General features: G+C 46.6%; 4 non-coding genes and 1 pseudogene across 4 annotated transcripts; 1 reads left to right on the top strand and 4 right to left on the bottom strand.

Annotated features, from left to right (window-relative positions):
* Positions 1 to 1,914: 1,914 nt before the first annotated feature.
* On the bottom strand, positions 1,915 to 1,988 carry Trnan-guu (transfer RNA asparagine (anticodon GUU)). Its single transcript has one exon. It is a non-coding gene; the product is annotated as a tRNA-Asn (tRNA).
* Positions 1,989 to 3,731: 1,743 nt separating this feature from the next.
* Trnag-ccc (transfer RNA glycine (anticodon CCC)) lies at positions 3,732 to 3,802 on the top strand. The gene has a single exon. It is a non-coding gene; the product is annotated as a tRNA-Gly (tRNA).
* Positions 3,803 to 7,194: 3,392 nt separating this feature from the next.
* On the bottom strand, positions 7,195 to 7,357 carry LOC143405417 (U1 spliceosomal RNA). Its single transcript, XR_013092114.1, has one exon. It is a non-coding gene; the product is annotated as a U1 spliceosomal RNA (small nuclear RNA).
* Positions 7,358 to 24,493: 17,136 nt separating this feature from the next.
* On the bottom strand, positions 24,494 to 24,634 carry LOC143405341 (U1 spliceosomal RNA; annotated as a pseudogene).
* Positions 24,635 to 25,167: 533 nt separating this feature from the next.
* On the bottom strand, positions 25,168 to 25,239 carry Trnae-uuc (transfer RNA glutamic acid (anticodon UUC)). Its single transcript has one exon. It is a non-coding gene; the product is annotated as a tRNA-Glu (tRNA).
* Positions 25,240 to 26,338: the final 1,099 nt, after the last annotated feature.

The following is a 26,338-nucleotide window of genomic DNA, read 5'->3' as shown; positions in this document are numbered from 1 at the left end:
CACTGCCTCACACCTGGTAGGCGAGCACTCTACCTCTGAGCCCCAGCCCCAGCCCATCTCATTTGAATTATGCAAAAATTGCACGAGTAATTAACATTCTCTTAATATTATTCTTATTTTTTTCCATATGAGTCTTGCAAAACTAAGACCAAGAAAACTGAAAGAGCTGACTGTAAGATAGAAGGCAACTGGAGGTTCCAGGACGATCCTTACTAATGAGAACTGTCCAAAATTTCTTCGTTTCTTTTCCTTTTTCAAAAGAATGGTGAACAAAAATGCTGCAAATTCTGTGTTTGGTCTGGGTTCTTCAGAGAACAAACCCAATAAGGTCCAAATATGATATGTATAGAGAAACTTACTGAAAGGAATTGGCTCACATGATTATGGAGACCAAAAGTCCTAGATGAGAAGTCAGCCAGCTGGAGATCCAGGAGAAGTGATGGCCAAGTTCAAGTCCTCTTATGGCTTGGAGATGGGGAATCCCCAAAGCTCCCGTGTGAGCAGGACATGAAATGATCAGATTACGAGAGCTGTAACCTGCATTCATCATTTGATGCCAAGAGAAGAGAGAGACAGACTCCTTGTTCATTAACCCACGTAGTATGTAAAATCCAAGAGCTCAAATATTGAGGAGAGCTGAGGAAAGTCATCCAACAGCCCTCAGGTACCTGTTACAGGGGGCAGGATTCTCTTGGCGCCAATGATGTGTACTGGATGGGCTAATTTTAAGGCCATCTCTACTTCTGTTAAAGAAAAATATAGAGACACTTGTCTGGATGCTAATTCATTGCATTGTACAGGAGGGAGCACCGGCGCTGTCTTGTACCCAAACCCATATTGATAAAGAAGAGAGGAATGGTGAGGAGGAAAACCATGGCTGGAAGCACCAAGATATTCCTCCTGTTGAGGCTGGGATCTGGGTTAAACTCTTGGTCCCCAGGGCAGCAACGTTCAGATGTGGGGCTTTTGAGAAGCAACTGGATCACGAGGACTCTGGCTAATCCATTGATACGTCCAGGATCCAATGGACATTGGCAGGTGGCAGAAACTAGGAGTTAGCCAAAGAAGCATGCCCTGGAAGGGTATGTTTTGTCTCTGACCCTTCATAATACTCTCTCATTCTTTCTGCTTCCCAGCACCTTTGGGGTGAAGAGTTCTGCTCTGTCAAGTGTTTCCCACTGGGATGTCCTTCTTCCTCACCATAAGCCAACAATGATGGGCCCAAGCAACTATGAACTGGAAGGTCTGAAACTCGGAGCCAAAGATAAATGCTTCCTTCTCTAAGTTGATTTCTCAGGTATTTTGTCAGAGCAATGTAAAGCTGACTAACACACTTCCTTTGCATAGGTGGCTTGTCAGAAAGCTCTTACAGTGGTCACTTGGGCCAGAGTTCTCCAGCCCTGACTAGGCCACCACAGAAAACAACTAGTTATAGGAGGACTTTAAAGCATCCAGGAAGTTCAGCTATTCAGAAAATGCGACGGAATATGTGTATGTGTCATGTGCACTGGGCCTTCTGATGGAAAGCCCCTTGGCTAGGCACTGCACCTACTAGACTCTCAGAGTGATAGCACACTCGAAGGAAGACAGGCTTAAAAAATTTTTAAAAATTAAAAAAAAAAAAAAAAAGGAGAGGATTGATTATCTCATGATGCCATGGTGGGGGCATTTTTGACAGAGCAATCAGCAAATCCAAATCTAGGGTCCCAGTGCAGATAGCATACTAACGTCTATCTCAGGTCGCCCCTGAAAGGGTTCACCTTGGTCGTCCTGGCGGGTCCCTGGGAATTGAATGTCTAAGTGTGTCAGGTGCCAGACTGCTATGCCATCAAACATTGTAGGAAGGCCTGATGGCATGACGGTGGCAGGCAGGAGGAGGTCGTGCTGCGTGAGAGCAGGAAGGAGGTTAAAAGGCGTCCCTGGGTGGGCTCGAACCACCAGCCTTCCGGTTAACAGCCGAACGCGCTAACCGATTGCGCCACAGAGACGCGGTCCTGGGGCGGGACTCTAGGCAGTGGGCAGTAATGACCACGCGCCCTAGGGTTTGCAGGGCGCCCGGCCCAAGTTCCAAAGCCAAGAGCATCCAGGGATTCAAACCATAAATGGCTGTGTTTGTCGCCTAGGAGACTTGGCGACTGCGGGATTCCGAGCCAGAAGGGCTGCGTAACGGCCTTGGCCCGGCGCTAAGTCACCCCGTCTCAGAAGTCGCAGCCCGGGGAGGCGCCGGGTGGGTCCTAGTGGTGGCCTTCTCTGCTCTTGGCGCCACGATCACCCTGGGAAAGTCCTGTGCCCACACGACCGGCCGCTCGCCCCTGCATTTCGGATTTCTGTGTCCATCAGTGGGGCTCCACGATGGCAGAGGTCGAGGACGCGGTCCTGGGTCCCCTCGCCGACTCCCGGACTCGGCCCTCTTCGGGCGCTCACTTAGGACTTGCTGGACCAAGCCATGGACGTCGTCAAGTTGGAGTCCCCCAAGAACCCCGAGGGCGGATTTCCCAGAGCTCAGCAAAGGCGAGGTTCTTTATGGAAGGCTCCCCTGGCGGTGGTTTCCCGGTAACCCCGGGAGGCCGGGAAGCCGTGCGCACGGCCTGCGCGGTCCAGCCGGAGCTCCCGGGGCTGGGGTGGGCGAGTGGCCGCGCCGGGAGCGGGTGGCCTCAGGAGGCGGCGGCGTGGCGCTGCACCCCGCCACGGGAGCTGGGCCGAGGTGCGCGTCGCCTAGGGCCGACGCTCCGGAGACGGGAATCTGTTCCCACCGCAGCCGAGTGAGAAGAAAGGGGAAAGCAGAGGCTTGAACGGGCGGTAAAGGCGACGACCGGCGGCCGTCCCCGCAGAGCTGCCGCATATTCCAGCTGCTCGGCGTGGACAGGCCTCGGAGAAGCAGCCCCGCGGCGTCTCGCGCGGTTCTCCGTAGCGCACCGAGGCCGGCGCTCCGCGCGCTCCGCGGGACCCTCGGCCGGGATCCCAGCGCGCAGGGCCCTCCGCGGACGTGGCCTCCCTTTTCTTTCCATCCACTCCGACCTCCGCGGCGCTGGGCCACTTACCTGGACGCCAGTGCGACACTTGCCTGGGCTCCAGAGTTCTCTGCGGTCGGGGACAGGAAAGCCTACCCTGCGCATCCTACCTAGAGGACAGGTTGGAGCGGTCCTTTCCCTGCCCGAGAGGTGACAGGGCCAGTCCTCCCCAAAGCGCAAGCCTCAAAAAGTGAGGCGCTGCCCCTGGATCGTCCGAAGGTGCCAACCAGCTTGTTCTGGTTCGGGTTTGCAACCTCAGGGGGGCTTTCTTAAACCAAATGAGAAGTGAGAAGAGATTCAAGGCTACCTGGATATTCTAGGTCAGCTCTGACCCACGTCCACTGTAACATTACTGATCTCTGTGTGGTGCTGCGGACGGACCCGGCGCCTCACACGAGCCAGGCACCGCTCTACCACCGAGCCCAGCGCCAGAATTTTTAGCATTTATTTTGCTAACAGTAAATGACTCCAGTGTAACACAGGCTAAAGCGCAGGGATCTTCAGTGCGAGAGCACAGGACTTTTGACAAGAAGTAACCATCTCTTAGATGAAGTGATACAAAATTTCCTTCATCCTGGAAAGTCCATGGAGCCTCTTTTGATGTTTTATTTGGGGGGGGGGGGATCACTTCTTTCAAAGGGCGCAGCACGTCTATTGTAAGGTTGAGAAGCGCGTCTCCAAACTTTAACAAGATGGCCCATAAAATTAGGACCACGCGGAGCATTGGTGGTTCAGTGGTAGAATTCTCGCCTCCCACCCGGGAGACCCGGGTTCGGTTCCTGGCCAATGCACCCCTTTCCTTAGCGCATCTGGGAGCCCCGCTCCCTGGTCTCCAGCAACCCTGGTCAGGAAAGACCACAAAGGCCACGACCTCAGGATCATTTCCCAATTGCCACACAGGAAGAGATCTCAGCAGGCACAGGGCGGCTACCCAGTGTCAGTTTGCCTATCCTCCACTCTGTGCTCTGCAAACCGCGCACCCCTTTTACTTCGGATCTGGAGGCTCCTCTGGGCCGCTTCTCACTGAAGAAAGGGACCCGGAAGGGAACCCGCCCGACGGCAGATCCACGGGACCGGGGGCGCACGCCGCGCTGGAGGCCCCAGAGGCGCAGAGCGCGGACCCACTCGCGCCGCGGGTTCTGCGCGTGGCCGCGGCTGGCCGGACAGCCGCCCCTTGTCCCTCGTGGTCCCAATTAAAGTCAGTCCGCGGCGTCCTGGGAAAATTCAGGGTGGCCCTTGAGCGCGGCCAAGGGGACGCCCTTCTAACCCTCCTAACCCTCCTGCTTTTGCCCTTCGACGGGCACCCTGCCTTCTGCGCCATCTTTTGGGTACATGGTTCATTGGAGAAGTTGTGATGGCATCAGCGTAGGCGTGATTGTGTCCTACTATGGGAGGGATAGTTTTCCAAGTCCTGTAGTTTGGGCGGAGAGCTTATTTAATTCTGGCTGGTATTTTTTCCCCACGTGTTCTTTTTAGTCATTCATGACAGTAGAGCACATCTTGGCATATTTATTCAAACCTGCAGTGCATCTTACTCTCACTAGCATCCCAGTCTTATGCTTATACATGCTGTGGAGAGTCACTGTGGTGTATTCATATATGTACATAGGAAAGTTGTATCAGGTTCATTCCACTATCTTTTGATTCTTTATATTCAGAATTTCTAGCTCTGACGTCCCCATCTTGGACACTGAAGGCCATGGTGACAGCTGCTGTGGAAGTGACTCCAGGAAATCTCAGAAAAATTGATGTTCCATTCACTTCCATGGAGCACACTAAATGTACTCTTTTTGTGATGTTTTGGGATCCACGTTGTTGAATGTCTCATTAATCTCTTTTATTGCATGGTTGTGTTTTACTGGCTGAATGCATCACAGTGTAACCATTAGTTCTCTATGAACATTTAAGTTACTTCCAGCATATCTCTCTCTCTCTCTCTCTCTCTCTCTCTCTCTCTCTCTCTCTCTCTCTCACACACACACACACGCCATGTATTAACAAGAAATCCTGTTTGTGGGCATGTTTTGTAAACTCCATTTTAAATTCCTTATTCTTCAATACTGTGAATGAATATTACATTCAGAAATACAAACTCATTCAAATGTTGTGAAAGCAGAAGTGAAAGGAAAGTGACCCACGACACTGAGAACAACCAAGAGGTCTTTATTGCTGTGGTATCTGATTAACACAGGAGAGAGAGAGAGAGAGAGAAAGGGGGAGAGGGATGGGGGCAGGGGTCAGATGTGGATTTCCATTGCACCAGACGGGTGGGAGCTGAGTGTTCACCCCTGAGTGGGGCTGAGTGTTCACCCCTGAGTGTGGCTGAGTGCTCACCCCTGAGTGGAGCTGAGTGCTCACCCTTGAGTGGGGCTGAGTGTTCAGCTCTGAGTGGGGTAGAGTGTGCAGCCTTGAGGCAAAAAAGTGATAAGGAACCAGGAGGGTGGGGGTCCAGTGTCCAGCCTACTCTACAGCTAACAAGAAGCCTATGCACTTTTCTTTTGTATTTCATAATTAAGGGGAGAGAACTTAGCTTGGAGGTTCTTTCCTTCCAGCCTAGGTTTAATGCAGGCTGCACTAGATTATCACATTTGAGTCATGCAATAAATCCACGAAGTACTTCATATTGTTTTTTCATAAGACATTTGCAAAATTGAGGCATAGTACATTCATAGAGCCAGCCCACGGTCAACTGGTGGATCCAGGACCGAAAGAATGAGCTTCCCAAAGGGAGAGAAAACCTAATGCTTTTGTAGTAATGTCAGTTTGTCTGAGAGTATCCAAGTGAGGCAGGAGAAAGGGTTAAAGTGGGCAGGTAGGAGAGTTGGACTCCTTCAGGTCAGGTTTTTATTCAGCAGGGCTGAGAAACTACAGACACAAGACAGGCTTCATCCAGGCCAGGCCTACTTCTGGGTTAGCAGAGAAAAATGAAACAAAAACAAACTAACTGGTAACACACCTGCTGTCTGGTTCTTAGACCCCCAACACAAAGGGACACAGAGTAACCAGACTGGATCAAAGAACAGGTGAGGAGCCCATGGACACGAATGCCTTCCTCAGGATTGGGTGGGGGCTAGCTCAAATAGCTCGTGTAGATTCATATAAATCACTAGATAATAGCCATTTTCTGGCATGTCTCTCCCTTTGTGAGCCCCATCTTCTTTCTACTACTCGAATGAACCCTGTTACTTTGCGCTCTCTCTCTCTCTCACACACACACACACCCCATGTCAGTGTATTTCATTCTTCAAATTCCTAAGACTCTAGGGAACCCAATCCCACACTCTGTGTTACTCACACCATTTCCAGCGGCTGCATTGGAAGGCTGCTTTTGTTCAGAAGCTCCTCCATCAAGGATCTAGAGCCTTGGTAGTGAAAACAGCCTTGAGAAAAGGAAATTCCTAGACTCTTTAAAATTCAAGTATTCTCAGTAAGGCGCTAAAAGTTGACCTGTCCTGGACCACGATCTTATATGAGGAAGGAAACCTCCACGCTGTTGGAAAGGAGTAGAGAAGGCTTTTCATCAAGCTAGATCAGTCTGTAGAACTCCAGACCTGTACTTGCAGCGTTCTGAATTCTCGGCTGGTAACCTCGTGCACCTAGGTTTTGGGTGGTGGTGGTGTTATTTTTTGAGGGGGAGGGGGCATGTGGAGAGAGAGCGGCGCTGCCAGCTTATGCTACTTAAGTATCCTATCAGGACTATCTGGGAGCTTGAAGGTCTTGGAATTGGTCCCGGAGGTACCAACAGAGGGGGCCAGTGTGGTAGAGAACGCGCCTTAGAAGAGTGTCCCCCATTGGACCAGGTAATTTGTATTCGATAGAACTACAGAAATCAAAGCGAGAATGAGATCAGCAGTCGCTTACAAGACAGAAGGATCAACCGACAGCAAGCAGCATAAACCACTGGTGATTTTCTTCAGAAAGATTGACCAATCCAGACGAATCCCCATCTTCAGTAAATAGAAGGAAAGGTGACAGGTATTTGTTTGGGTAGGGAAAAACTCCTTTAAAAAGCAAAACAAAAAGCTCTCCTTAGCTTACGGAAAAAACCATTTCCACTCTCAGGTTCAGCAAAACCTTTAGGAGAAAGGAGCACACCATTTGATAGAAAGGATGGCGGAAAGAAGTGTTGCAAAGTATGCAATTCCTTAGAAGCGTCGAGACCTGCTCTTCACCGGTAAACGTGTCAGGGAGAGCGCGAACGCAGTCCCCACTACCACAAATTATGCAGTCGAGTTTCCCACATTTGGGGAAATCGCAGGGGTCAGCACCTCCGCAGTGCAATGGAGAAGCCTCGCCCTGGGAAAACCACCTTCGTGATCATGGTATCTCCCCTGCCAGGTAAGTATGACTTGCCCGCCTGCCCGCCAAGCACAGCCTCATTGCCCTCCACTGTACACACACGGTCACTTCTCACCCGCAATCCCGGGCCTCCTTAGTCCTCACGCACAGCGAGTGTACCCTGTTTAGAGTCGTGCGCTTGCTCCCACAGCACGGCAAACGGATCGCCTTTCTGCTGCAGGTGCCCGCTCAGCAGCCCCGCGCCCCCTTATCTACATACGCCCGCCCCTGTGATGACGTCACGGAAGTAGCCCCGCCCCGGACCTGCGCCTGGCCTTCGGTCGGTCCACCGCTCCCTGCCCGAAGCGGTCCACTCAGCCGAAGTGCGCCCCCGCAGCCGCTGCGGGAAGTGCGCGGCCGCTCCCTCCTTCACTCGCGTCCCGTCTGGGACTCGGGCGGTGCGCGGCGCCCCTTCTCCCGGAACGTGGGTTCGTTGTAATAGAACTTCTCTCCCCAACCCCGACCTGCGCCCGAGGATGTGAAGGAGAACCGGCTCCCTGGCACCGCCCCTCCTCGGTGACCCTTTGTCTCTTCCCGGCGGGCCCGGGTCCTGTGGCCCAGGACCCAGGAAGTCCACTCGTGTCGGACAGGACTTCCCCTGGCCAGTGGAAACGCGGAAAGGCCACGAAGGAAAACGAGCGGTGCAGCAATCCCCGCTCAGCAGGGGAACTGGCCACCGAGGCAGGGACCGCGGCCTAGAGGGAGATCGGAGGCCCCCCGAGGGACCCCACAAAGGACCCCGGCACCAGCCCTGTCGGCGGACCCTCCTGCGCTGAGAAGGCGGCGGCCACTACCCCCGAGAAAGCCCGGGGCGCTCTCGGCACGACGCCTCAGCTCCGCCGGGGGAGCGCCTCGCACTCGGAGGGTGGACGGCTGGGCCTTTGCTCCAGGGCTGTGCTTTATCCAGAGGCTGCTTTTATTCCAGGCGGTCACTGGTCGGCACTGGTGTCCCCGTGGACACCGAAGGTCGCGGTGACAGCCGCTGTGGAGTTGACTTCGGGAAATCTCACTCCGGGTCCGAGCTGGGCACCAAGCCGGACCCCTCCGGCGAGCGGTGTCGTGGACGTCCTCGCCCGCGGTCTGCAGGCCTCTGTGCGCAGCCGCTGGGCTCCAGCGAGAGGATGCGTCCGGCCACCGCAGGGTGGGAAGGCGACTTCCTTCTCGCTGGCAGAGGAGCCTGGAGCCTGGCGGAGCCCATCACTGCGCAGAGCGTTCTCCAGGAGCGAGACACGTGGTTTCTAGGGCTGGCAATCTGCAGCTCCCTTGAGGAGCCAGCCTACCCTACGTTGAGGGGTTTCCTGCAAGTAGATCCCTGCTGCGCAGAGGAGGACTGTTCTCTCCCTTTGAAATCCCCTGCCTTAGAAAAGTGATGAAACTTAAACAAAATCATCAGGTTAGTCAGCTTTTAGGATCTGTGATGGTTTCAGTCCGTGGTCAGTGGATTTTTTTTTTTTTTTTTTTTAACCTGAAGAAGGCAGAAAAATTGCTGCAGAAAGGTGAGGCAGAGAAAAGTTGCTCACCCTCTGGCAAACAGAAACAGGAAATTGTCAAGGACATGGTCCCCAAGGGCATGCCATCAAGGACTCTCTCCTTTCTACTAGGTGCCACCTTCTACAGGTTCCACCACCTCCCAATAATGCCATTAAATGATGAATCCATCAATGGATCCCTCCACTGAAGTTAGAGCCCTCGCAATGCAGTCACTTCCCCCAAATTGGTTCACCTCTGAACACCACTGCTTTGGGGGGCCAAGCCTTCAACACATGAGCCTTTGGGGCTGTTCCAGATGCCAAGTAACCATCGGTTTTCATCACTTCCTATGTTCTTGCGCTGTTCCACCCACAGAGCCAGAGCTGAGGCCCAGTGCCTAGGTGCAGAGGACCTTGTCGCGGCCACAGCCCACGAACTGTACACCAGAGCCCATCGTTTGACCCCTACAACAGGTCAGTGGCCTCAGAGTCCTCATCTTACATATGAGAAAACAGACAAAGACGTTAAGTAACCTATCCAGGCCACTCAGACGGTGAGTCCAGAATTCAAACTAGGAATTTGAACCTGAGGCAGCCTGCTCCAAAAGACATGTTCAGAACCACTGTGTGGGTACTGCTCCGAAGAAAAGAGAAATTATCTTGAAAACAAATGTAACTATGCATGTTATTCCCTTTGTATAAACACCAAAAGAAGAATCATAAGACAGGAATAAAATTTCCCAAATATGCTCAAGGTCCACCTTCCTCCCTACAATGACTTTCTTATCCTGGTTACTGCTCCTCAAAAGTCTTCAACCTGGGGCTGCGGTGGTGGCTCAGCGGAGAGCGCTCACCTCACACGGGTGGGCGAGACCCTGGGTTCCATCCTCAGCACCACATAAAAGGAAAGAAATAAAATAAAGGTATTGTGTCCATCTACAACTAATATGTGTGTATGTGTGTGTATAATAACCACATATCCGTATCCCCACCAGTAACTACTGTTATGTTAACATCTTTATATGTTTCTCTTTAGCTTCCAATCTTTTTTTTTTTTTTTTTTTTTTTTTTTAAGTTCTGGGGTTTGAACTCAGGGACACTCAACCACTGACCCACATCCCCAGCCCTTTTTTGCATTATATTTAGGGACAGTGTTGCCTAGTACCTGGCTAAGTTGCTGAGGCTGCCTTTGAACTTGCAATCCTCCTGCCTCACCCTACCCAGACACTGGGATTACAGGCCTGCATTACTGCACCCAGATTTCATTCACTTTTTTTTCTTTTTTCTTTCTTTTGCCTTTCCTCCTCCTCCTCCTCCTCCTTCTCCTCCTCTTCCTCCTCTTCCTCCTCCTCCTCCTCCTCCTCCTCCTCCTCCTCCTCTTCCTCCTCCTCCTCCTCCTCCTCCCCCTCCTCCCACTCCTCCCCCTCCTTCTCCTCCTCCTCCTCTTGACAGGTCTTTATTTATATGTGGTGCTGAGAATGGAACCCAGTGCCTCACACATGCCAGGCAAGTGTGCTACGGCTGAGCCCCAGCCCGGCCCCTCATTCACTTCTTGAAGAACATTTGAATTGTGTCCCGTTTGGGGACTATCACAAAGAAAGCTATTAACAAGAAATCCTTTTTGTGGACACGTTTTTTAAATACCACTTTAAATTTCTTTTTAATGCAAACTTAGTTTGTGAATGGATATTTTATTCATGAACACAATATTCATGTGAATATTATGAAACCCCAAGGTGAAAGTCTATTCACTTTTCTTTCTTTTTGCTTTCTAAATTTTGTTCATTTTAGTTATGCTTGTCAGTATTTGTCAGTATGCATTTTGATATATCCTACATACATGGAGTATACCTTTCCATTCTTGGCGTCGCATGAGATGTGGGGTTTCTCTGGTCCTGTATTCATATATGAACATAGGAAAGTTATGACCCATTCATTCTGCTCTCTTTCCTATTCCTATTCCCCCTTCACTTCCCCCACCTACCCCTGTCCAACCCAGTGAACCTCCACTCCTCTCCCAACCCACCCTGCCTATTGTGAGTCAGCATCTGCATATAAGATGTTTTTGGGGGGTTGGCTTATTTCACTTAGCATGATAGCCTCCAGTTTTATCAGCAAATGCCATAATTTCATTCTTCTTTAAAACTGAGTAATATTCCGTTGTGTATATGTATCGCATTTTCTTTATGGATTCATCTCTTTAAAGGCACCTAGGTTGGTTCCATAGCTGTTGTGAATTGAGCTGCTATGAAGATTGATGTGGCTGCATTACTATAATAGGCTGATTTTAAGTCCTTTGGGTATATGCAGAGGAGTGGAATAACAATGTCAAATGGTGATTCCTTTCCATGTTTTCTGAGGAATCTCCATACTGCTTTCCAGAGCCATTGAACCAATTTGCAGTCCCACCAGCAGTGTATGAATGTACCTTTTCCCCCACATCCTCGCCAACACTTATTGTTACTTGCATTCTTGATAATTGCCATTGTGACTACAGCAAGATGGAATCTCAGTGTCATTTTAATTTTCATTTCTCTAATCTTGACCATTTTTCATATATTTATCACCCATTTGTATGTCTTCTTATGGGAAGTGTCTGTGAACAGACACTTTGCCCATTTATTGATTGGGTTATTCATTTTTAATGTTGTTTTTTATATATATCCTGGAGATTAATGCTCTATCTGAGGTGCATATGGCCCATTCTATAGGCTCTCTCTTCGTGTTCTTAACTTTTCCTTTGCTGTGAGAAAGTTCTTTAGTTTGATACCATCCCATGTATTGGTTCTTGATTTTCCTTTTGTGCTTTAGGAGTCTTGTTGAAGAAGTTGGTTCCTAAGCTGATACGATGGAAACGTGGGTCTACATTTTCTTCTAGCACATGCAGGGTGACTGGTCTAATACCTAGGTCCTTGATCCACTTGGGTTGAGTTTTGTGCAGGGTGAGAGATAGGGGTCTCATTTCATTGTATTACATATGGATTTCCAGTTTTCCCAGCACCGTTTGTTGAGGAGGCTGTCTTTTCTCCAATGTATGTTTATGGTGCCTTTGTCTAGTGTGAGATAACTGTATTTACGTGGTTTCTCCCTGTGTCTTCTATTCTGCACCATTGGTCTTCAGTTCTGTTTGGGTTCCAATACCATGCTGTTTTTGTTACTATAGCTCTGTGGTATGATTTCCTAATGTCTCTTTCAGTCAATTCATCGATTGATGTATTGCTTTACTTTTCTTGATGAGGATTGCTTTGGCTATTCTGGGCCTATTATTTTTCCAAATGAATTTCATGACTAGTTTTTCTATTTCTGTTAAGAACATCATTGGAATTTTAATAGGAATTGCATTAAATCTGTCATGCTTTTGATAGTGTGGCCATTTTGACAATATTAATTCTGCCTATCTGAGGGCCTGGGAGATCTTTCCATCTTCTAAAGTGCTCAATGTATTTCTCTAGTGTTCTGTGGTTTTCATTGTAGAGTTCTTTCACCTCTTTTGTTGATGTGGCTGCATTACTATAGTAGTAATATCTAATATTATTCCCAAATATTTTATTTTCTTTGAGGCTACTGGCAATGGGATAGTTTTCCTAATGTCTCTTTCAGTCAATTCATTGACTGATGCACAGGAATACAGTTGATTTATGGGTGTTCATTTTATGTCCTGCTACTTTGCTGAATTCATTCATGAGTTCTAGAAGTTTTCTGGTGGAGATTTTTCTGTCTTCTAAATATACAATCATGTCATCAACAAATAGGGCTAGTTTTGTTTTTCTTTTTCTATTTGTATCCCTTTAATTTCTTTCTTTGGTCTAATTGCTCCAGATAGAGTTTCCAGGATTATGTTAAGCAGAGGCCATGAAAAGGGCATCCCTGTCTTGTTCCAGGTTTTAGAGCAAATGCTTTCAATTTCTCTCCATTTAGAATGATGTTGACATTGAGTTTAGCATGGATAGCTTTTACAATGTTGAGGTGTGTTCCTACTATCCCTAGTTTTTCTAGTGTTATGAACATGAATGGATGCTGTATTCTTTAAATGCTTTTTCTGCATCTATTGAGATAACCATGTGATTCTTGTATTTAAGTCTATTGATGTGATGAACTATGCTTATTGTTTTCCATAAGTTGAATCAACCTTGCAACCCTGGGATGAACCCCACTGGATTGTGGTGTACTATCTTTTAAATATGTTTTTGTATGCAGTTTGCCAGTATTTTATTAAGAATTTTTGCATCTGTGTTCATCAGGGATATTAGTCTGAAATTTTCTTTCCTCGATGTGTCTTTGTTTGGTTTGGTATCAGGGTAATACTAGCTTCTTAGCATGAGTTTGGAATGGTTCCCTCTTTATTTCATGGAATCATTTGAGGAGGACTGGTGTTAGTTCTTCTCTGAAGGTCTGGTAGAACTCAGCTGAGAATCCATCTGGTCTTGGGCTTTCCTGTCTTGGTAGGCTTTTGATGGCGTCTTCAATTTCATTGCTTGAAATTGATCTGCTTAAATTTTCTATGTCCTCCTGATTCAATTTGTGTTGATCATATGTCTCTAGAAATTTGTTTATGTCTTCAAGATTTTCTATTTTATTGGAGTATAAATTTTCAAAATAGGTTCTGAATAATAGATTATGTTTTTTCAGTAGTGTCCATTGTGATATTTCCTTTTGTATCACAAATAGTAGTAACTTGAATATTCTCTGTCTTTCTCCTTCTTAGTTTGGCTAAGGATTTATCAATTTTATTTACTTTTTCAGAGAACCACTTTTTTGTTTGGTCAGTTTTTTAGATTATTTCTTTTGTTTCAATTTCATTGATTTCAGCTCTGATTTTAATTATTTCCTCTCTTCTTCTGCTTTTGGTGTCCTTTATTCTTTTTCTAGAGATATAACGTTAGGTTATTTATTTGTTGACTTTCTACTCTTTATTTTAATATTTATTTTTTAGTTGTAATTGGACACAATACCTTTATTTTATTGATTTATTTCTATGTGGTGCTGAGGATCAATCAAGGCCTTGCACGCGCTAGGCGAGTGCTCTACCTCTGAGCCAAGACCCCAGCCCCAACTTTCTACTCTCTTAATGAGTGAGCTCAGTGCAATGAACTTTCCTCTTAGTACTGCCATCATAGTGTCCCACGGATTTTGCTATGTTGTGTCATTATTCTCATTTACCTCTAAGTATTTTTTAATTTCATCCCTGATTTCTTCTGCTATCTATTGATCATTCAATAGTGTACTTTTAGTCTCCAGGTGTTAAGGGTAGCTTCTGTTTTATTTTATTTCATTTTATTTTATTTTAGTTGTAGTTGGATACAATGATTTTAATTTATTTATTTTTATGTGATGCTAAGAATGGAACCCAGGGCCTTGCCCATGCTAGGCAAGCACTCTACACTGAGCCACAACCCCATCCCCTCTATTTTTTATTTTTATTTTTTAATTTTATCATTGATTTCTAATTTCATTCCATTATCTGATAGGATGAAAGTTCCCTCTCTCTCTCTCTCTCTCTCTCTCTCTCTCTCTCTCTCCCTCTCCCCCCCCCCCCTATTTTTTTTTTTATTTGCTAAGAATTCCTTTGTGGCCTAAGATGGTCTATTTTAGAGAAGGATCAATGTGCTGCTGAGAAGAAAGTGTATTCCATCATTGATGGATGAAATATTCTATATGTATCTGATAAATCTAAATTATTAATTGTATTTTTTAGTTCTACAGCTTCTTTACTTAGTTTTTTTAGAGGATCTATTTAGTGGTGAGAGAGGTGTGTTAAAGTCACCCAGTAATATTATGTTGTGGTCTCTTTGCTTCTTGAAATTGAGAAGGGTTTGTTTGATGATTGTATGTAGATGTTCCATTGTTTGGGGCATAAGTATTCATGATTGTTATATCTCGCTGATAGATGATTCCCTTAAGCATTATGAAATGTCCTTTTTTATCTCTTCCCTTCTAATTAACTTTGGCTTGAAGTCCACTTTATCAGATATGAGGATAAAAACCCAGCTTCTATATGAGATCCACGTGACTCTGTTTTTTCCCCATCCTTCTACCTTCAGTCTGAGGATGTCTTTGCCTGTGAGGTGAGTCTCTTGAGACAGCATATTCCTGGGTCTTGTTTTTCAATCTAATCTGCCAGTCTGCATCTTTTGATTGATGAGGTCAGGGCATTTACTTTTAATGTTATTATTGAGATATGATTTTTATTCCCTGTCATTTTATTTTAATTTGAATTAGTTTATCATTGACTCATTGTTCTTTTAGTGTAGTTCCTCTCTTTGCTGGTTTCACTTTTAATTTTTATTTCTTCTTCATGAAATAACTTGAATGTGTTTCATAGTGCAAGCCTTCTAGTTGTGAATTCTTTAACATTTGCTTATCATGGAAGGTTTTTATTTCATCATCAATTCTGAAGCTTATTTTTTCTGGGTATTCTTGGCTAGCATCCATTTTCTTTCAGAGATTGGTATTTAAGACCTCCTTGCTTTGAGGGTCTGTGTTGAGGGTCTTGGGATTTCCTTTAAATGTTACCTGTTGTGTTTCTCTAGAAGTCTTAAAAAATTCTATCCTTGTTCTGTATGTTAGGCATTTTCATAATAATGTGCCTTGGTGTGGGTCTGTTGTAATTTTGTATATTTGAGGTCCTGTAAGCCTTCTGTATTTGACTTTCCATTTTACTCTTAGTTTTAGGAAATTTCCTGATATTATTTCATTGAAAAGATTGTGCATTCCTTTTTTTTTTAATATTTATTTTTTAGTTTTTGGCGGACACAACATCTTTGTTTGTATGTGGTGCTGAGGATCGAACCCGGGCCGCACGCATGCCAGGCAAGCACACTACCACTTGAGCCACATCCCCAGCCCTGTGCATTCCTTTTCTTTGTATCTCTGAGCCTTCATCTATCCCAATAAATATTAAATTTTGTTTTTTCAGTTTATTCCATATTTTTTTAAAAATATTTTTTAGTTGTTGTTCGACCTTAATTTTATTTATTTATGTTTGGTGCTAAGATTGGACCCAGTGCCTCACACATGCTAGGCAAGTGCTCTACCACTGAGTTACAATCTCAGCCCTTATTCCATATTTCTAAGCCATTCTGTCCATGGTCTCTTAACATCTTTTCTCCACGGTCAACTTTGTTTTCAATACACACACACACACACACACACATGTGCTGCGCCCCTCCCCTGACTCAGGCAATGGCAAGGCCCTACTGAGGTGGATGGCGCAAGGCGTCCATCCTCTGGAGGAGCGCAGTATGTTTCTGGGAATGGGCTGATTTGTTTTTGTATTCCTTTAATAAGTATAGTTGTGACTTCTCATATGACCATTGAGTATGAAGGAAACAACTTTCCCAATAATGCAACTACTTCTAAAGAATGGATCTGTTTGCTCTAAATGCAATGATTCAGCTGTGGAGTGTAAATTGTTAATGTCTAATGAAAAACTCCCTGTATTCCTGTCAAGGAAGTTTTTGAGAAATTAAATTAAAATCTAGAGAAGAAAAATTAATGTTAAGAAGACAGATTAGTGCTTAGTACTGGGCAACTTGTTCTTGTTCCTGTGCACAATGGTTTGTGCTCTTACTCTTGTTTGATTAAAACTAATAACAAGTCAACCACTTGCCATAACCATGGCACCGGTTCCAGTCAGTAAGTCAAGAAAGAATAGTCAAGGTATAGGCCAATAGTTTGGGACATTTGTAACTATTATTAAAAGTTAACTAAGCAAAAACAGCTCAAAGCAAAACACGAACTGAAAGTACAAATGTTTGCTTATGTATAAGCCAAGATACATTCTTCTATTCTGATTGTAGCTAGGTAATATTTTGTTTCTTTGAATAATGATTCCTGTTTTGTAACCACAAAGTACTGTGAGCCTGCCAAAATGAAAAGTATATATGATCAAGTTCACAAGTAAAGATTGGGATCAACACCTGCACTTTGGTGTCTGTGTTGTTTCTCCACCCCTCTTTCGCCGACTCCTCACCATCCGTTCGTCTCCTGAGACCCCCTGTTGGAGCTGGTCTCCGACATCTGGCGCCCCCCGAACAGGGACGATCGGTAATCCGTAAGTCTGATACATTCATTTCATTCAGAAGTTTTCGGGTGAGGATAGGATTCTTACCTAGGGTACTGCAGACCCCTTAGCAAGGTGCTAAGTAAGTGAAGGGTAAGTAATCAGAGAACTTATTTTGAGAAGTCATGGGCCATAAAGAGTCTAAAGAAAGAGGACTCTTTATTGATATAGCTAAGCATATACTCCATAAACGGGGCATTTCAGTTTCTTCTAAGCAGTTAAGACATTTTTTTCATTTTATTCAAGAATGCTCTCCTTGGTTCCCTGAGGAAGGAACCTTAAATTTAAAAACATGGAAAAAACTAGGTAAAGAGATGAAGGTTTATTATGATCATCATGGGCCAAAAAAGATTCCTGTAGATGCTTTTGCATTATGGAATGTTTTTAAAGATGCTTTGGATCCGACCCATGAGGCAGTTTGTTTGGCTGCTCAAGTGACCAAGTCTGAACAAACCCCCTTAATTGAGGCTGCTGCTACATCTAGATTTTACAAAACTACATTCCCTCAAAAACAGTCTCAATCTGATGATGAACAAGGGGATGAAGAGGAGGATAAACAACTTTCTCCTCAAGATCAGGAGGACTTAGGGGAGGCTGCAGCTCGATATCATAACTCTGATTGGTCACCAAATTTGTTAGTTTCTGTGTCTCCAGAGCCTCCTTAGAGCTTTAAATAAAACTATGGAAACTATGGGAGCCTTACAACTGGGTCTCCCATCTCCTACTGCTATAACTAAAGATCATAACATAGTGGTGATAGACTTATAAGATTGCTTCTTTACAATTCCTTTAGCCAAAGAAGATTGTAAACATTTTGCTTTTAGTGTGCCTTCCTCTAATTTACAAAGACCTTATTAAAGATTTCAATGGAAAGTTTTGCCTCAGGGAATGAAAAATAGCCCCACCTTATGTCAAAAGTTTGTTGATGCAGCCTTAGTGTCCACGAGAAGTAAGTTTCCATCTGGATATATAATTCATTATATGGATGATATTTTATTAGCTCATGCTGATTATTTGATACTCCAACAAATACTTAATTTTATGATTACAAGTTTACAAGACTGGGGATTAAAAATTGCTCCTGATAAAATTCAAACTCAGGCTCCTTTTTCTTACCTAGGAAGATTAATTAATTCCAACAATATAACTTCTCAAAAAATACAGATTAGGGTTGATTCTTTACATACTTTAAATGATTTTCAAAAACTTCTTGGGGATATTAATTGGATTAGGCCTTACTTAAGATTAACCACTGCTGACCTTAAACCTTTATTTGAAATTTTACAGGGAGATTCAAATCCAAATTCACCTAGACAATTATCTCCTGAGGGAAAGAAGGCTTTATTTAAGGTGGAGAAGGCTATTTCAGATCATTATTTACAACAAATAGACTACAATAAGCCCTGGATGTTAATAATCTTACAGACTTCACACACTCCTACTGGATGCCTATGGCAGGATGATCCTTTAGAATGGATTCATTTGCCTTCTACTCCAAAAAAGATTAATATTTCGTATCCCACCCAGGTGTCATTATTAATTTGTAAAGGTAGACTTCGAAGCAGAGAGCTCTTTGGACGAGATCCATCCTCCATTATTATTCCATATAAAAAGGAACAATTAGATTTCTTATTAAATGTTAATGATGAATGGCCTATAGCATTACAGGGATTCTATGGAGAAATATTGTTTCATTTGCCTAACCACCCATTACTACATTTTATGACTAAGGTAAATACTATTTTTCCTAAAAACTTTTCTCATGTGCCCCTCAATCAGGCTTCTCTAATTTTTACAGATGGATCCTCTAATGGAATAGCTGTTACTATTATAGATGACCAAGAGCCAATAGTTCAACAAACAACTGAAACCTCTGCTCAAAGGACGGAATTAATTGCTATTATAACTGCTTTTGAAAAGGTTACACAGCCTTTTAATCTTTATACTGATTCCCAATATATAGTTAATCTCTTTCCAGCCATAGAAACATCTTCTTTGTCCTCTCATTCATCAATTATTAATATATTACAAAAGTTACAAAAATTAATATTACAGAGATCCTATAAATTTTTTATTGGACATATTAGAGGACATTCTAACTTACCTGGACCTTTAGTGGCAGGAAATGCTAAAGCTGATTTATTAACTAGGACTGTTTATAACGTTATTGAACAAGCTACTAAAGATCATCAATTACATCATCAAAATTCTGCTGCTCTTAGAGCACAGTTTCATATAACTAAAGAACAAGCTAGACAAATTGTTAAACAATGTCAAATCTGTCCTACTCACTTTCCTTCTCCACAGATGGGTGTCAACCCTAGAGGTTTATTACCTAACAAATTGTGGCAGATGGATGTTACTCATATTCAAGAGTTTGGAAAGTTATCTTTTGTTCATGTTTGTGTGGATACTTTCTCACATGTTATTTTTGCTACAGCACGTACTGGAGAAGCTTATAAGGATATTGCCCAACATCTTTTTGCCTCCTTTGCATATATGGGATTACCTCTTCATATTAAGACAGACAATGCTCCTGCTTATATTTCAAAAACCTTTAAACACCTATGTCAGACACTTAACATAGTTCATTCCACAGGCATCCCCTATAACCCACAAGGACAAGCCATAGTGGAAAGAGCTCATCAGACCTTAAAATCTCAAATTAATAAATTAAAAGAGGGGGAACTACATTATAGCTCTCCTCATCAAATTCTTCAACATGCTCTATTTGTTATTAATCATTTAAATGTAAATGATTCTAAATTAACTCCAATGCAACGTCATTGGTCTGAGCAAACAGTAACTCAAAAACCTTTAGTTAAATGGAAAGATCTTCTTACTGGACAGTGGAAAGGACCTGATATTCTCTTAACATCGGGGAGAGGATATGCTTGTGTGTTTCCACAGGACGCTACTTCACCTTTGTGGATTCCAGATCGACTCATCAGACATTATGACTCACCCATATCGCAGGCGGAGGTTCCTCCCCAAGCCATACCCAAGGATGCCATCGACCCAGGATGAAGAACTTGCCGAGGACATGACTAATCTTCACCTTCATTCCCCTCGACAGGCACGAGCAACATTGACATCAAAATTACCTTCCTGGGGTCAAATAAAACATCTGACCAGTCAGGCACAAAACTTGGTTGTTAACCAAGGTGCCTCTGCCTCTCCTGAAAAGGTGTTTCTTGCTATGCTAGCACTCTTATCCTGTCAGGTATCACTGATTTCTGCTAATCAATCTTATTGGGCTTATTTTCCTGACCCTCCTCTTTTAAGAGTTACTGATTGGGGAAAACTTAATATTAAGGTGTTTACTGATAATCCTGATTTGTTAGGAGGGATTTCTGACTCCCTTATTCCTCATTTTTTAAAAATATTTTTTAGTTGTTGTTCGACCTTAATTTTATTTATTTATGTTTGGTGCTAAGATTGGACCCAGTGCCTCACACATGCTAGGCAAGTGCTCTACCACTGAGTTACAATCTCAGCCCTTATTCCATATTTCTAAGCCATTCTGTCCATGGTCTCTTAACATCTTTTCTCCACGGTCAACTTTGTTTTCAATACACACACACACACACACACACATGTACATAAACCATGTTTTTTATAAAGTATATATATGCATAGGGCTGGGGTTGTAGCTCAGTGGAAGAGCACTTGCCTAGCATGTGTGAGGCACTGGGTTCAATTCTCAGTACCACATACAAATAAATAAAGATCCATCAACAAGTAAAAAATATTTGAAATATATAAAAATATATATATATATATATGCATATTTTTTTTCCTATACCAGGGATTGAACCCAGGGGTGCCTAAGCACTGAGCCACATCCTTAGCCCTTTTTAGTTCACATGTTATATTGAGAGAGTCTCGCTGAGTCTCTTAGGGCCTAACTAAGTTACTGAGGCTGCTTTTGAACTCTTAATCCTCCTGCGTCAGCCTCCCAAGCTGCTGGGATTACAGGTGTGCATCACCATGCCTGGCAAGATCATATATTTTGTCTTCATTGCCTGAAACTCTGACTTCCAAGTGATCTAGTCTGTTGGCAAAGCTTTCCATTGAATTTCTAATTTGGTTTATTGATATCTTCATTTCAAGGATTTCTGCTTGTTTTTATTTTCCTAGAATCTCCATTTATTCAAGTGATGTTGCACTTCCTGTAGTTTCTCTGATTTCACTCCTTGTACCATCCTTTGTTTGGTCGTTAAACTATGTACATTCTGATCTCCTTCTCTGAACTTCCTCCACTGGGGTGTTGTCGGATTCTGTTATTGGAATATCTTGATTTATTTGTGGTGATTTGTTCCCTTGGTTTTTGGGGTTGTTTGTGTGTCTACCCATCTGACAGTGTGGATCTGGGGCAATAGAATTTCTACCCTATGGACTTGGTGTCCCTGAAGGTTTGCAGTACCTAACTTGCTGAGAAGTTGCCTGTCTTCTTGGTTTCACCACAGAGCAGCCAGGAAAGCAATCTCCTTTATTCCTTCATCTTGAAAACCCTCTGTACTTTTCTCTACATTTCATAATTAAAGGGAAAAATTTTATCTTGGTTAGTTGCCTTTTAGCCTATCTTTACTATAGGCTGCACACACTAGGCTAATTGTATTATTACATTGTCTCATTTGATTTATGCAACAATTTTGAAGTACTGATATTCTTTTTCAAATGACCCTTGCGAAATTGAGGCCTGGCAAGTTGAAAGAGTCAGTCCACAGTCAAGCAGAAGACAACGGGTGGTTCCAGGATCACAGGGAGGCCCTCCCTGCCAAAGGCAGACAAAACCTAATGTTTTTGTCATGATATTCGTTGGTCCAATAGGCCTGGAAACCAATATCCACGCAGTTCCCAGCCACGGCATTTGTGGCTGACACTCTAAAAAACTGTTCCTCTTGGTAAGGCAGTAAAAGTTGACTTCAGCTGTGGCTTATGTATCTTACATTTGAGCAAAGAAGCCTCCTCCTGCTGCTGGAGAGAAAAAGATGGCTCTTCATCAAACTAGATTGCAAGGAAAGCAAAAGGAGGCAGAGAGAAGCAAAGTGCAGAGGCAAAGCAAAGCTGCCCCCCCAGCAGCCAGCCGTATTTATATCAATAGGTTACATTCAGCCGCTGGCATCCTTAGTACATATTGTTCATTATGTCACCAAGCAGGTCACAGAGTTGGCAACATCACGCAGCTTATTCCTTAGGTACATACTAAGCTGCAATGTGCAATGTTAGGAGCGTTGTGTAGCTCTCAATAATGTCCATTGTATAAAGTTACTGTTCCGTGGACAGGTTCAGACACAGTGAAACCTATGGTTGTCTAACAAGAGAGCTCCTTTATTCCCAGGAGCTGAGTGTTTGAGATCAAGGTTTTGAGGCTGATAAGACTCTAGCAGAGCCTCCTCATGGAGGGCATTGCCACAGCAGCTAGGATTGCACATGCATTAGTTATCTTGCTAGTTCCTGGGAGAAACTGCAGAGTATTCCAACAGTGGAAAACAAAACACCTGTTATTCCTCGGGAATTTGCTCACCAGATGGAGTTCTCTGACTTGTACTTTTCCACAGCCAGAACCCTTACACCAGATCAGTTTGTAGGACTCATGGCTTCTACTGGCAATGTCCTGAATACCTGCTGAGCTTCCTGTGATTCCAAGTGAGTTTCTTTGACGACTGATGTTAGTACTGCCTCCTGCTCTGCCAGGATATCAGAACCTTCCGGGACTTTGCAGACCTGAGTTTGGTACTTGAGTAGGCATGGGGGACACCACAGTCCTTCCTGCCATGGTCATGCCTTTCCCATTAGGCTAGGATTCAGAGCAGTGAGGAGGGGGTCACCAAACACCTGAGAGACGTTGACAAAATGCTGGCAACCACCAACACCGAAGTGTAGCTGACCCCTCAGGCATTTTCAGTTGGGGAAAAATAACATTACTCTTTTTCTTCTCTCCTTCTCCTTCTCCTTCTCCTTCTTCCTGGAGATTGAACCCAGAGGTACTTAACCACTGAGCCGCATCCTCAGCCCTTTTATTTTGAGACAGGGTTTGGCTGAGTTAGCTAGGACCTCCATAAGTTGCTGAGACTGACTTTGAACTTTTGATCCTCCTGCCATAGCCTCTAGCACTCCTTTCTGACTATGAAGGCAATAAGCAAGGGCTGGGGATGGGAAGGAAAAAGAAACCTTAAATTTGAAGAGGTGGCTTTAGGTGTAAAAGTGTTAAGGTCTGTAAACAAGTCTGGATGGCACCTGGCATTTTGCCAGAGGGAGTGGTTTGTGAGGTAGTGCCATTGAGCCATTAAGTGTGGAGATTTCTTATTGGTTGACTGCTGTATGTAGTTTGTGCTAATTAAGATAAGCAGTGTGGAATGTATAAATACCCCTCCTGTCCTACAGTAAAGGGCTCCCACTCCTGCTGTATCAATGTACACAAGTTGCTCCTCACCCCCTCGGTTATTTTGCTGCAGCTGGACTGTGGCAGTAAAGGATGGTTAGAATAATATCTAAAGGCATTTCCGCAAAGGACATAGGATGTGCTAGCAAGGCAGCCATCACTGAAGTCTGCCGAAAGGGAGGAGGTCGGTAGGAAAACTGCCCTAGTGGAAGCCCCAGGAGATGAATGTGGTCCTCGCTCCTGCTCAAGAGTTCCTATTATATATTCCTCAGAGGACAGCAGAGAATTGTGACCCGGGTGGCCTGAGAATATGAGCAAGATCGCAAGATATCAGGGCGGAGCTGTTCCTGTACACATGATGAACCTGTTGGTTCTACTATTAGAACCATCACTGCAAGTATCCCAAGTCAATACCTTCTTTCCAAGGAAAGCTAACTATGTCTAGATACAGATTCTACTTTGCTCAACTAGATTAGTTGTGCCCTGGGGCTCCAGTACAATGAGACTTCGGAATGTTCCTGAAGTCTCTACAGATGGGCGTTTCCCCCTCATTGCAAGAATCACACATGCTGCAGTAAAGACCAAGTAACAGCACAACAGAGTACCGTCCATTGCGCAAATTCAGGCTTCTGCAAACGACCCACTCTTTTTTTTTTTTTTTTTTTTTTTTTTTTGAGAGACGATTTTTTAGTCCTTATTTTATGTGGTGCTGAGGATGAAAGGAACCCAGCGCCTGGCGCATGCCAGGCGAGCGCATTACCGCTTGAGCCACCTCCCCAGCCCAAACGCCTACTGTTTACACCCCGGGAAGGGCAGGGCCCGGCAGGTAGGCCAGAAAGCCTGCAGCTACCGCAGGTCCTTCTGGATCTTAGGTCTAACAGAGCTGCTTCTCATTCTGGGCCTGTGGAGTGTGCTGGCCCAGACGAAAAAGCGCCCCCTGCCGGACTCTCCTTTCACTAAGGCTGGAAGATCGGGAAACGGTGTGAGCAGAGCGGTTGGCGCCGACGCTGGCACCCCTCCCCATCGTCCGCAGAAGCGTCAGCCTCAGCCTCAGGTGACAAGCAGGGAAGCCTAGAAGACGGCACCCGAGGGAGAGCACGAGGGTAGAAATACAAGAAAAAGTTGAAACAAGGAAACACAAAGACAAGACACGGAGCGACGGAGCAGCGAGACGAAAGAGAAACCTAGCTGAAAACACCAGCTGCCTTTTGGTACCGTAATCGCCAGGGGAGAGCGCGAACGCAGTCCCCACTGCCACAAATTATCAGTCGAGTTTCCCACATTTGGGGAAATCGCAGGGGTCAGCACCTCCGCAGTGCAATGGAGAAGCCTCGCCCTCGTCTGCGGGACGCCGCCGCTGGAGCAGCCGGGGCAGGGCGGGGGAGGCCACGCGGGGCTCTTCTGGCCTGGCTTTCGCTGTGGGCAGCGCGAGGCTTGGGCTCAGTCTTGCGGCCTTCTCTGTCCGGGAGAGCGCCGCCGAACGCCCCTGGCGCTTGGCCACCAGCCTGAACCACTGGGTGGGGGGCAAATGAAGGGACGGGGGCCTCGCAGGCGGGGTCCTGAAGGCCGTCCACCCAAGGGTGCTGGGCTGTCCGGGAGAGCCTGTCCACGGGTGGGCGCGGGTAACGGCGGGAAGAGGGTGAGGAAGCAGAGCTGGGAAGGCGACGGATGAGGGCCCCGAGGGCCGCGCATTTCGGGGTCCTGGCGATCTCGGCGTCGGAGTCCGAGTGACCTCGGTTTCGGTTTCCTTTCGGAAAAGAGCGATGGGAAGCGCCTCGTTAGGTTGGGGCTGAGGTGAGGCCAGGGAAAGGGAGCGAAGGGGAGGGCTGTGCAGTGGCCGCCCCGGAGGCCAGACGCTGGCCAGGGACTTCAGGTGCGACGAGGCCCAGACAAAAGAGGTTCCCTGACCGGGAATCGAACCCGGGCCGCGGCGGTGAAAGCGCCGAATCCTAGCCACTAGACCACCAGGGAAGGACGGGTGGACGGCACAGGTGCGCCTCCTCGTGCTGGCTGCTGTCCGTGGAGGCACTTGCGAGACCCAAGGCTCCCCCTGGGAAGGCTAGAGCCGCGGGAGCCGGGCGGCTCCCCACTGCCACGAGCGCGTCTGCCACCGCCTCCCACGCGCCCAGGCCTGGGCGAGTCTCTGGGCGGAGGCCAAGCACAAGGAGCCCGCCCCGGTTCCGCCCGGTCCAGCTTTCGCACCGCCCGGCGCCAGCGCTGAGCGCACCCTCGTCGCCACCGCGGCTTCTGGCCCGGAATCGGCCTCCCCGGCCCTCGGCGAGCGCGAGCCCACAGTCCGCGCCCTCGGAGGTCGGGGCTGCTCGGGGCTCGCCGGCTCCGGACGCCCACCGCGCGGGGGGCTCATTGCCGTAGGCGCCCGCTCAGGGGCGCGGAGCCAGACGCCGGCGCAGGACGTCTCTGCCGCTCGAGTCCCTGCGCTCGGCCTTCGCGCGTCCCCGTCGCGCGGACCCGCCGGTCCTCACCGAGCCCGAAGTGGGGAGAAGCCCTGGCGCCCCAACGCCGGTCAGCTTGGGGAGGTCCCGGGGCCGCGGGCGAGGGCGCGATCCCCAACCGCGCCTCCCGCCGGTCCGCCCGTCCCGCGCCCGGGTCTCCGCCGGACTCACGGCCAGCAGGCGGGCCTGGGTGCCAGTGCTGGGCGAGGCTGCAGGGAGCGGTGGCTCCCTCCCCGCCGCTGCTGGACGCGGACGCCGCGGGTCCCGGGGCCTTCGCCGGCCTCCCGGGGCCTCCTTCCCTTCCTCCCGCTGCCTCCCCTCCCCTGCCTCCTCTGCCTCCGGCTCCCTGTTCAGCTTCTGTTTCCCGAGAAGTTCCTGTCGGGAAAACGAGCACGTCCCCTCCCGGAGTCTCTGGGCCAGGACACCTAGGCCAACGAGCCCTTCGAGGGCTCCCCCGCCGAAACCCAGGCGCTGCCTGTGCCCGAGTACGGCTGCCCACGACAGAACAAGGGCGAGTGCCCTTCGAGGTTCTGCCCCCCGCAGCAACGCGTTGGTGGCCAAAGGCCCGACGAAGCACCCGCGATCGCCGCAGCAAGGACAACGATGGGCTCCGGGGG

This window comes from Callospermophilus lateralis, chromosome 7 (genome assembly GCF_048772815.1).
Source record: "Callospermophilus lateralis isolate mCalLat2 chromosome 7, mCalLat2.hap1, whole genome shotgun sequence".
In the NCBI taxonomy this organism is placed as follows: Eukaryota; Metazoa; Chordata; class Mammalia; order Rodentia; family Sciuridae; genus Callospermophilus; species Callospermophilus lateralis.
The sequence above is the reverse complement of the archived record's forward strand: the minus strand, read 5'-3'. Positions and strand labels throughout refer to the sequence as shown.